The 9145-nt window shown below is 40.8% G+C and overlaps 1 pseudogene; it reads left to right on the top strand.

Annotated features, from left to right (window-relative positions):
* Positions 1–1764: 1764 nt before the first annotated feature.
* On the top strand, positions 1765–5259 carry LOC116393784 (kelch-like protein 10; annotated as a pseudogene).
* Positions 5260–9145: the final 3886 nt, after the last annotated feature.

The raw sequence follows: 9145 nt of genomic DNA, 5'->3' as shown, positions 1-9145 counted from the left end.
AGGTAAATAGGTTTCATGCTGCAAGATACTGAAGTAATTACATTAATACTTTGAAATTTAGTCACACACTAGTTGCTCCATAATTGATATTCCAGCAATTCAAAATGCAAATCGGCTGCTGGATTTTTTTTTCAATTCCAAAATTGATAATAAGTTTTGAAAGTCATTGTTATTGATGAACGACTCTATCAGCCTCATTCAGTGATTTATAGTTCCAGTTTTTTGCTTTTGGGGCTTTGAAATTGTATTTTCCCTGTAAATATTCAGCTCACGCTGTGTGTCTGAATGTTTTGACATCTCACTCCTGAGTTGTTTTGCCTTCAAGACAGATTAGTGGGCCAGTGATTTGAAAACAACCACAATGACCCCGGTGAATAAGTTCAAGTACTTTGATGAAATCTATTTGATTACAGTCATTCTTCTCCACGGCCTCTTTGTTTTATGAACACCTCCTCGGATACTGTTTAATCGGAAGCCGCTGTATTTAGCAGCCATTTGTCAACAAAACGCTCCCTCCTACTGTTCACTGCTGCACACATTTCCTCTTTATCACAGTACAATGTCGTGAACTGAGCTCAGATTTGTCTTGGATGGGGTCTTTACTCAGTCAACCAAAGGCTAACTTGCTAATTAGATCTCAGGCTACCTGCTGTGTTTGCCCTTGAGGAAGGCAGCGGGTTTAATACCAGGGAGTTACTGCAGATTTTTGGGCAATGAATATGTGTTTGACTCTGTAAGTGTGTGTCGATGTGTGCATGAATGGCTTCCTGCATAGATGCATGTATAGCACTGCAAACTTCAACCTTAAACAATAAACACGTAGTTGAATCAGCACCTCTCTGAAAGCTTGAACAAAAACGAAACATTGATATCTGGTAGATCTGTTGTCGTGGATTGTAATAGATTATATTGGACCTAACAAGGTGACCAGGGAGTTTAAACTAACAGTAAAATGACCGAGTTGCTTATTGGAGGACATCTGTAATAAAACTGGGAGATGATGAACAGGAGTGAGGAGGAGAAAAACATGATGTGCAACATTCATTGAAATAGCTTCTGTCAAAAGCAAAATAATAGTGTTATAATTATAATGTTTTTGCCACTTTGGTGAAACACCACCTGTACTGTCAGACTAATGTAGGCTACTTTAAAACACATACAAAACTAAGTTACAGCAATAAATAATGCACAACTGTATGCTTGTATGTCAATCCTGCTGTCTACAGGTTGAATTGGATGCTGTCAGATTGCAGTTTTTTTTAAATTTAAATTGGATTTATTATTTGAACTCTACAGTAGTCCTCAGTTCCATAGTACTGTGCTTTTAAGCAGATTCGTATTATGTAGTAGCATTGAGTGTGTTGTGTTTGTGTCTTCAGAAAGTGACTTAATTAATTTAAAAAAGTAATTACACACACTTGAGATGGTCGATCCAACACACAAATGGAGAAGCTGTTCACAGCTGCAAGAAAATGAAATGAATTGTAGATGGTGGTGAAACAATTCCAGAGAGATCCCAAAAGAAAACCAAAATAAGATACAAAATGTAATATTACATATTTGTGACATTTATTTGGCAGTGCTGGTTACACTCTTTGATTTTGTGTGTGCTTACTTAAAGACATTATTATTGTTATCAATGTGAAGATGAGAAGAAAAATCTGAAGTCAGTTTTTTTAATCCTCTGCCTGTGTGTTCATCCTGACCCACAGCGCTCTCTTCACACACACGTCACCTCCAGAGAAAAAGGTCTTCGACATACCCGGCCTGTCTCCTAACATGATGCAGCTCATCATTGAGTTTGCATACACCGGCTCTGTTTCTGTGACGGGGAAAAACGTGCAGGAGCTGCTGCTGGCAGCCGGTCAGCTCAACATAATGGGCGTGGTGCAAACTTGCTGCGACTTCCTGGGGGAGCAGCTCTGCCCAGAGAACTGCATCGGCATCTTTCAGTTCACCGGCATCTGCTTCGCCACCGAACTGCAGCACAAGGCCTACCGCTACATCATTGATCACTTTGAGAAGGTTGTTTTCTCTGAAGAGTTCCTGCAGCTCTCGGTGCAGCAACTCACCGACATCCTCGGTAGAAATGACCTCAATGTGAGAAAAGAGAGCATTGCGTTTGAGGCCGTCCTTCGCTGAATCGCCCATGTACCCGAAGAACGAAAAGCACACATCGCAGTACTCTTGTCTAAGGTATGATAACTTCCTGTCACCAGATGTTGTTTAGACTTACATCTTCTGCATTCTGATGGTGTTATCCTAATTGCAATCAAGTTAATTAAATCACCTGAATCAAATTAAGGTTAATCCCAAATCCAAATCTAGTTTAAAGGGGCTTTCATTCAGTTTGTGTTCAAGCCTGGTAGCTTTTTTTGGTAACTGACATCCTACATCATTAACACTACATGGACCACCAAGGCAAAATGAGATTGATTTATCTACCTTCTCTAGTGTTACGAAGAGCTCGCAAAGAAATTAGTTGAGACTGCAACTTGTAGATCATCATGGTCACAACATTTTACTATTTTTGAATTGTTTAAAAGGAAAACGATTCACACAACAAAGAAACCGCACCGGTTGTTAAGTATGCACCAGAGTCCGATTCACAGCTTTCTTGGCAGCCCAAGCTGAACTAAACACGCAAATGCATCCCAGTTCGTTTCAATCACACCAGAACAGGTCAAGAGTGAAAGCACCCCATGTTTGGGAGGCTGAAATTGCTGTTTAAGAGTAACTCAAGACTGAAACTGAAAATGAAGTCTGTCTTAGATCAGCCAATAAACATTGTTCCTTAAAGCAATACATGCTAGCATTGTGAAAGGAGACTGGTTATGCTCTATAATGGGCTACTGTCAATGAAAGACCAAAACCAAACAATACGTTAATCCTACCATCAAATATTGTCTGTGTATCCAAGGCCAGATATAGCTTTTTCCTCTGAGTTTTTTGTTAAAGTATTCAACCATGGTCTGTTATTAAAGATTTATGTCTTCAGTAGGAACAAATGGGCTTGGTGCCCCAGTCAGGCTAAGAGAATCTGAGTATTCAGAGACAGACTAACACATGGTTGGTTTTGAGCTTTTAAAGGAATTTATTGACAATAACAAAAATATAGAATGTCACCAGTCTAAAGGTTTTGAATATTCAACAAAAAAAGAGCGAATATTAGTCACAGCTAAAATAATTATAAAAAGCTACAGAGGTCTGGACACTGGACTCAAGTACAATCCTGTTTTGTCTGTGTAGGTTCGACTGGCCTTGATGAGTATGGAGTACATGAGGATCAATGTGATGTCCAATGAGCTGGTGACAAACAACATAAAGTGCCGGCCCATGGTCAGGAAAGCTATTGGAACCATATGTCACTTCATGAGAAACAGACGCTCTCATCTCTGCAACCATCTCGCCCGTCCTCGCCTGCCTAATGCCGTCCTGTTTGCCATTGGAGGCTGGAGTATCAACAATTCAACTAACTTCATTGAGGCATACAATGTCCGCACTGACTGCTGCATCAACATGACAAACCATCCCGAGCATCCTCGTGCCTATCACGGCACTGCCTTCCTCAATGGGAGCATCTACTGTGTTGGTGGCTTTGACGGTGTGGAGGATTTAAACAGCGTACGCAGGTTTGACCTGGCAACACACACCTGGCATGAGGTGGCATCCATGAACCACCGCCGCAGCTATGTGAGCGTCACTGTGCTGGACGAGTGCATCTATACCATGGGAGGTTATGATGGGCACGCACGACTCTGCACTGCAGAGCGCTACAGGTCCGAGACCAACCAGCGGAGTCTTATTGCACCAATGCAAGAGCATAGGAGCGATGCCAGCAGCACAACACTCCACAACAAGGTGGGTGAAGTGAAATAGCATCTGGGAGTAATTCAAGAGCAACAGAGTAGCATGATAGGGACTGGAACATTGCTAATTTGATTGTCTACCTGTTTGAAACAAGACTGCAATGTTGTAAAAAGAACCAAATTGTAAGATAAAAGTCAAGTTACACAATTAGTGGTTCTGTTTGACCTTTTGAGGTCGTGTTGAAGTAAATGGAATAATTGGCCAGAGGGTAGTGTCATACTAAAGGTCTTCAGCAACCTAAACGCTATGGGAATTTCATGATGTTGTGTGCATGGAAGTGATAAGAGATGTGTGTGGCACTATTACATAGTCACTGTAGTTCATTTGTATGAGGATGGTGTAAGTAGAAAGGTCAACATGTTAAACATTTAACACATTTGACTACTTATTATATGTATGGCACTGACATAGACCTAACTAATCACATTTTAAACAGTTTGATTATAGCTTATCTTAGGTTTGTAATAATGATAATAATTTAAAGAAATATTGGCATGATAATATACAGTATTAGATTCTAGATCCTAATGGATTTTAAAGACCAATACCAATATTGATATTTGAAACTTTAAAAAAAATCAGTTGTACGATTCTCAGCTGTAATTCACGAATCAACTTGCGATAGAGTAGAAATATATCAGTTTAATATACAGTATAACCAGTTGAAGCCAAGAAAACTGATTCTTTACCCAAAACCCCTAATGCCCCTCTGTTCTCCCCAGGTTTACGTTTGTGGTGGTTTCAATGGGAACGAGTGCCTGCAAACGGCTGAATGTTACAGCCCAGAGACCAACCAGTGGACGATGATCGCCCGCATGAACTACCAGCGCAGTGGAATTGGCATCATTGCATATGCAGACCATGTCTATGCAGTAGGTACATAAAACAGTGACACGCTAACTGTGTGACATATGAAGATATTTGGTCAGCAGTTGTTTTTTTAGACTCAGAGAGTCAGAAAACGTTGAGTGCAAGTGTTCCTTTTTGCAAGGGCGTTGAGAAATTGGTTCAATCTCAAACGTTTCCACCTTCATTTCACTTTTCCTCCCAAAGGTTGGTGGCTTTGATGGCTCCACCCGTCTGTGCAACGTAGAGGCCTACAACCCTCAGAACAACACCTGGCACGAAGTTACCCCCATGTCAACTGCCCTCAGCAACTTCGGCATCGAAGTGCTGGATGATCGGCTGTTTGTTGTTGGGGGCTTCAACGGCTTCGGCACCTCCTATGACGCAACAACTGATAAGTGGAGTGATGCTTGTGCCATGGAGATTTCCCGCAGTTCCCTGAGCTGCTGTGTCGTGTCCAAGCTCCCCAACAGGGCCGAGTACGTTGTCCCCTGTGACAACCAGTCACTTTTACTTTTGGACGATGTGTTCATGGAGTCCTGAGCAGTGCCCTGTGCAAGACTTAAACATAAGATAATTAAATAAATGTCCTTGTGCATTAAACTGCTGTTACTCCAGAGATTTCTTTAACTTTTCAGTTTGTTCAACTTATAAGTTGTATGTTCTGTGAGGAGGAGGCTGTATCTGACCTGCAGACACAGGGTTGATCCAGAGTGCACCATTGAAACAATAACTCCTAAATACAATAAAATGTCCATCACCATCCCTGCGCCCAATTGTCCCCCATAAAATCAATGTTGTTAGCAGATTTTAAGCTTCTTTAGTGTATAATCACCTGAAAATAAGAATTGTTGAGTTTCGTGTTTTCACATTTTCATGTTTTTTGCATCAGCCACCAAAAGCAATCTGCATCCTGCAAATCCACCAAATCGAATAGGCAAATCCGCCAAATCCACACAGTACCTTTAAATACATTTCAGTCGTATTTCAATCACCTTGTTCTGTCAGTCTAGGAAATTGTAGGTAACATTAGCTAACCAAGTCCTGAAGAGATGGGAAATACATTAGTTGAATGGATGGTCCGAAGGGACGAATTGTTAGGGTTAGGATAGCCTATTGGTCAGGGGAAGCGCATGTGCAGCACATGCGCAGCACATGCGCAGAAACGGGTAAGCATAACTGGACCACGCATTAGCATCACCCAAGTACTTTCTCACCCTACTTTTTACCCATAGGATTTTACAATATTGAAAAAAAGAAATTGCATTTCTTCAGTGTAATTGAAAGCAAAATTTGTGTTATATCTAATATCAGTTGTCACATAATTTCAATACTCTTTTGTGGTACTCATCGGGTAGAGTATAACGTATTAAGCATTCACAGTACTGTTGGTTGTCCGCCTTGAATGAAGCAGAGACCCCAAAGAAAAGTACTAATGGGTCAATTTGACCCCCTTCCAGACAATCCTAGCTCAACGACTGAGACATTTACATAATATTGCATCACTGTGGAATGGAGGAGTTAAAAAAAACAGGGAAGATGAAAAGAAAATAGAGAAAGAAAGAGGGAGAGAAACATGAGGGATTCAGTCAGAATATAAGTTGGTGCTGTTACATGACTTTCTGGCTGATGTCAAGGACTGGGTGTTCCACAATCTCCTCCAACTAAATTTGGACAAAACTGGGATTATTCAGGGGGAAGAAAAGCTTGAATGACTTCAGTCTGTCCTTCTCTATTTTGCCGCATGCACCCCCCCCTTCTCTTTCTCTCTCTCTCCCTCTCTTAATCTCCCTCTTTCCCTCCCCTCTACTCCCTCTTTTTTGTCTTTCTCTTTATCTCACAGACAAAGCATTGGTTGCTCGTTTTTGGGCAGAGTCACCTTGAGTGTTTTTCTGGACATCCGCATAGGAAAGTAAAGTAGTTTGAATGTGTACATACTGGACATGTATAGAGAATGAAAAAACGAATGAAAAAACACACTCATGTGTGGCTTCTTCTGAGAAAAGACAAGAAAAAGAGACTTGTCTGCTGGGAAGTTCTGCTTCTTTGATCTTTAATTTACTTGATTTAATGTTGTTTCAGACACATAGGTCCATATGAGATCAAAATTATCAACAACCTTGGAGATATAATCATTGCAGTTCACAAGTCTCCAGAGATTAATACACATACAGACATCTGTTCATGTTTCCAAAAACGAGAGGAAGACCCTGCGTCAGTTTCTGTAAGCCCAGTTAAGGTCACCAAGCACAGGTGAAAGGTGGGAACATTAATAGACAAACATGGGACATAGTACATCAGGCTCTAAAGAGGGCTTTTTCACATATGAAATGGATACAGTTTGCAAGACTGGCATTGCACATTGTCATCATCACATAGATCATTCCTGATGATTTGACCCAAATATCTTACTTTGATCACCACATTTTGCACTTGTTCTGCCATAAAATGAGTTTAGCAACTATGATAACACTACTTTAGAGTTAAATTGAATGTAATTCCACACACCATAATCTGAGCAGTTGCTGCAAGCCAGAACTGATGCAATTGTTCAGTCTTGAATGACGGATTTTCAGGCTTTGTGAGTTTACACGAGCATAGTATTTGTGGTCAGGACTGTATTTATCTCTAAAATCATCCCGACATATGACGGTAAAGCAAGGGGAGAGCAGTGCGGGTGTTGCCATCGCAGTGTCATCATGACTCGGCAGCCTCCATCCTGACGAGCCTCACGGGCAAAGTTGAGGGACGACACAAACTTTAAATGTTTATCAGGTTTAAATAATCCTCCAATGTCATTCTCTTGGGGGAAACGTAAGACATTTTTCACAACAATTTGACACATATCAACAGAAAAACTTATTTCTGTCCATTTTTTAGTCCTCTTCTCTTTTTTCACTGCACCATGTCCTTCATCACTCAGTAACTGTGTATGTGTATGTGGTGATGGTGTGCCTCCCTGCTGTATGTTTAGAAATAGAAAGTCTAACATTTCTTGGTCTATCTCTCTCATAAATTAATGACTTTTTGGCTTTCACTCTTTCACACTGTTATGGAGAGTTTTTTTTTTTCAATTACAGTTTCAATTTCAACTTGCTTTTTTTGGGGCGTAACATTTGTAAAGACGTTTGTGTCAAAGTATATGAAAGAAAGGAGTGGGCAAAGAAAAACAAAAATGTTGAGATAAAGAATCGACCATTATAAATGCAATTACCAGGGATTCAGGGGCGATGTGAACGTAATGCGGTGCATGCCCTTAATGAAACATAGCATTAGTTCAGGCAGAGCACTCACTGTCACTCTGCTGGTATGCTCCTGCCAACACCTTTTGCTGCTTCCTTATGTGCTGTATTTTTTGTATCTTGCGGATTTAAATAATACTTATGGTTCATGTATGTGTTCAGGGGGATTTGGCTCTCACTGCAGAATTGTCATTGCTGCTTCGTTATTTTAAGAGCTCCTTCACCCAGCAGAGCCTTTTTTTTATGACCATTTGCTATAAATGCTCAACTCTGTGTCATAAGTGTTACTTGGCTCTATGTTCAAGTTCTTTATTCATCATATGCACAACAATAACAGTGAAGCAGTCATTGGCACTGAAAAGGCGCCCTCTAAAGATGCTCATTAAATATATATATAAAAAGAAATAGAAGATCTCACAAGTAAAAACTAAATCGAAAAAAAAGAATCTTAAACATAATAGTGCAAGTTAAAATAAGGGATAAAATATAACATAAATAAAATATAGAACAAAGCAATATAAATTAGATAGTAATTGCAACTGTATCAACGAAATGTATACAGGAATGTTTGACACACAGTAAGTATATAGTGATAAAGTGTCAAGTGATGAGCTCAAGAGTTCAGCAGTCGTATGGCCTGTGGGATGAAGCTGTCCCTGAGCCTGGTGGTGCGGGACCGGATGCTGTGCTACTGTCTGCCAGACGGCAGCAGGCAGAATAGTTTGAGCCTGGGGTGGTTGGTTTCTTTGATAATCCTTTTGGCTTTCCTGCCGCACCGCTGGGTGCAGAGGTCCGCTACAGATGGCAGCTCCGTCCTGGTGATGTGCTGGGCAGTTTTTGGATCAACAGATGAGCAACATCACTAATGTGACTAGTTATAGTAAGGCAGATTACCACAGCAACTTTTAGATGTTGTCATTTTCAAACATCATGCTGGGGCTCACATGTGCATGTGTGTGGCCAACAATCCCAACTGTTACACCCCCCCACCCCACCCCACCCCACACACACACACACACACACACACACACACACACACACACACACATTGGGGAGAAGCCCTGCCATGCACAAAGCACTGAGGTTTTAAAAAAATGACTAGCTTAAGTTGCTTGGCTGATGGTCGATGTTCTAAAAGCCCTGTCTGTGCAATACAACTTTAATAGCACTGGCAACAGGGTATACGC

The sequence above is a fragment of the Anarrhichthys ocellatus genome, unplaced genomic scaffold (assembly GCF_004355925.1).
Source record: "Anarrhichthys ocellatus isolate YVR2014 unplaced genomic scaffold, GSC_Weel_1.0 scaffold35, whole genome shotgun sequence".
NCBI classification, from domain to species: domain Eukaryota; kingdom Metazoa; phylum Chordata; class Actinopteri; order Perciformes; family Anarhichadidae; genus Anarrhichthys; species Anarrhichthys ocellatus.
The sequence above is the reverse complement of the archived record's forward strand: the minus strand, read 5'-3'. Positions and strand labels throughout refer to the sequence as shown.